Raw genomic sequence first — 3,533 nt, 5'->3', positions numbered from 1 at the left:
GGCTCATGTTCCATATCAAGGACGATAAAATCTACTGGAAAATAGAATTTGTCTACCTTGACAAGAACATCTTCAATTATCCCACGTGGTGTTTTTACAGATCGATCAGCTAATTGAAGGGATACCGAGGTTGGTTTTAACTCACCTAACCCAAGTTTCTTATAAACTGAGTAAGGTAAAAGGTTGACACTTGCCCCTAGATCTAAGAGCGCTCGATCAATGAAATTATTTTCTAAGACACAGGAGATAGTGGGAGCACCAGGATCTTTGAATTTCGGAGGGGTGTTGTGTTGGAGAATAGAACTCACTTGCTCAGTTAAGAAGACCTTTTTAGGCACATGTATCCTAGATTTTCGCTTTTGGGTACAAAGGTCTTTGAGAAATTTGGCATAGGAGGGAACTTGTCTAATAGCATCAAGAAGCGGGAGGTTGATTTTGACTTGTTTGAAAACCTCCATCATCTCCTCTAGTGAAGTTCCTTTCTTGCCAAAGGGAGAGGGTGAATTAAGAGCTTCAGAAAATGGGGCCTTTGAGATGTGAGTTTTGGCAGAAGGTGGACTAGCTGAAGAAAAAGAAGAAGAAGGTTTTAGATTTTCATCTGACACATTGCTATCCTCTTCTTCACCTTCCTTATTGTTATCCTCCCCAATCTTATTGTCTACTACACGTCCACTCCTTAAGGTAGTCATGGCATTAGCTTGTTCATGGTGAACATCATTCGGGTGAGTCTCTTGAGCCATGTACTGCCCTCTCGGATTACTCACTGGTTGGCTTGGAAGCTTGTCTTCCTCTCTTTTATTTAGTGCTCTCGCTAGCTGCCCTAGCTGGGTTTCTAATTTGGCAATAGACTGGGTGTGGGAGTGCAACAATTGTGTATTGGCTTCGAGTCCTTGAAGGGCAGTCAAAACTTTTTGCTCAAAAGCCATATCTCTTTGGGGTGCTGGAGGAGGGACATGTTGAAATTGTGAATAGTGAGTAGGAGGACGGTTCGGATGAACATTCTAGAACAGTTAAACGTTTTGGGAATAAGGCTGGGAGATATTGGAAGTTTGCTGCTTCCAAGAGAAATTTGGATGGTTGCGCCACCCCAGGTTGTAAGTGGTAGAATATGGATCATTATCGAGTCGGGATTGCGTTTGGGTAGCATTTACTTGTTCTTGCACAAATTCAGAGAATTGTGCTGCCGAAGGGCACTCAAAAATAGTATGAGACGGACTAGAACAGAGAGCACACACTTGTGCTTGGAGAAAGTTTGGGAGCTGTTCTCTAGACATTAGCTGGTCCAACTTGCGGGATAGTACATCTACTTTGTCAGATAGACCTATGGACTGGCTAACTTCATATATGGTTCCTTTTCTTTGAGAACTCGGGGGTGCTTGACGAGCGGAGGAGGCATGGTGGAGAGAATTTTCATTGAGGTTTTCAAACAACTGCCATGCCTCATGCTCACTCTTAAGCATGAAAGTTCCCCCGCAAGAAGCATCAACCATCTGACGGTTTCGTTCAGACAACCCGTCATAGAAACATTGCACTAATTGCCATTTGGGTATTTGATGATGCGGGCATTTTCGGAGTAAGTCTCTAAATTTTTTTCAAGTTTCATGAAATTCTTCCCCATCAGATTGGAAGAAGCTCGTGATAGCACGCCTAAATTGGTTTGTTCTTCCTATGGAAAAATATTTCTTTAGAAATTCATGTTGCATTTGAGCCCAAGAGAGAATAGAATTGGCTTCTAATGAATGGAGCCATTGTTTAGCTCTATCCTTAAGGAAAAAAGGAAACAGCCTAAGTTTCAAAGCATCATCAGTGAAGTTCTGAATTTTGACAGTAGTGCAGATCTCAAGGAACTCATTTAAATGTTTGTATGGGTCTTCATTGTTGAGTCCATAAAAAGAGGAAAGCATTTGGATGACACTAGACTTAATCTTAAAGTGTACAGCAGCAATGGTATCAGGTAGTCGAATACAAGATGGAGAGGTATAAATGGAAGGAGTAAAGTACTCCTTCAACAGCTTGGGGTGTTCTTCAGCCATCTCTACAAGTGGAGCAGATCCTATAGTTCTATAGGTGCGGATTTCAGCTCGAAGGGCCCTAATAGAACGCTCTATCTCAGAATCAAAAGGTACTAATTCAGGAGATCTGGAACGACACCCTAGCATACACTAAAACTCTTCTGATCAGTCAAGTGCAGTCAAGCATGCATTAAAAGAAACACTTCAAATCCTTATGTTTGCCCTAAAATCACTAGACAACTCCTAACTGGTTTGAAAAGGGCACCTAAGCCTCCAATCCGGTCTAATGAACTGAGTTGACCAGGTAAGCTCCTAGGTAAGTGGGGGGGTCACGATGCGTTGCAAAGGTCCCACTTAAAAACCACTTGCCTCGAACAGATGAACTGTCTCCCTTGGGACAAAGCTTGCCTAGACATCAACTGAGCCACAGAGCGAAATTGGTGCAACTTTCGGTGATCTTCGTCCTATTGAGCTCGAATGTCCTTAGGGGCCAACGTCTAATTGATTTTAATTAAAGTGATAGCTATGTGCGAATTGGTTCACCTAATTTGGGCAAGAATCTGGTGATGAAATCCAGTTCTTATCTTGTTGGGGTGATTGCCCTTACTATGTGCGGATTAATTGGTGTATGTATATCAAGCATGCATTCACACTTTTACTGAAATTAAAATCAAACAATCACCACAAAATTTCAAACAAACTGGGAATCAATTTGAATAAGAAAGGTTTAGATGTTACCAAAGAAAATTTTTCCAGCAATTTTTTTTTAAAAGCAAACCTCTACAGCATTCCTTTTCAGCAGTTCCCTTTTTGATTGTCCCAGACTTCTTCTTCGATTCCTGATCAAAAAAATCAAAAATTAGTAAGAGAGAGAAAGGAGATAAAAAAAATAAAAAAAATATAAAATATTTTTATTTTATTTTATATATATTATATATTTTGAAAGTTTTTTTTATGAAAAGAAAAACAACTATGCTAGCAATCCCCGGCAACGGCACCAAAAATTGATAGTCAACTTTAAAGACTACGCAATAGCACGTATCTGGTAGGATAGTGATTACGGGTATCGATCCACAGGGGTTGGGGTACAGTTATTTTTTTAAAAATAATATTTAAAAAGGAAAATTTGTAAAGAAAATTAAACTAAGAAATTTAATGAAAATGCAATTAAAATGATATCAGTTTGAGAGAACCTAGGGCAAGAAATTCATCACTAACATCGGAATAAGGGTTATTTGTATTTTAATTTATTCTTGGATTAACATGCAAATTGGCTACAAGCCTAATAAGCATTTAAATAGAAATTCACAAAAGTAATTTGGAAATAATCCATCTTTAGTTGGCATGAAATGTCTACCCTAAACTAATGTGGCAGGACACCGCATCTTTCCAAAGCATGGACTATCTTATATTTACTTAGTGATCATGAAGAACAGTTGTATAAACGTCATACTTAAAATCACAGAAATTAAATATGAGATGAAATAAAATATTTATTAGGAGCAAAATAAAGTTTATACA

Source organism: Phoenix dactylifera, unplaced genomic scaffold, assembly GCF_009389715.1.
Source record: "Phoenix dactylifera cultivar Barhee BC4 unplaced genomic scaffold, palm_55x_up_171113_PBpolish2nd_filt_p 000836F, whole genome shotgun sequence".
Lineage (NCBI taxonomy): Eukaryota > Viridiplantae > Streptophyta > Magnoliopsida > Arecales > Arecaceae > Phoenix > Phoenix dactylifera.
The sequence above is the reverse complement of the archived record's forward strand: the minus strand, read 5'-3'. Positions refer to the sequence as shown.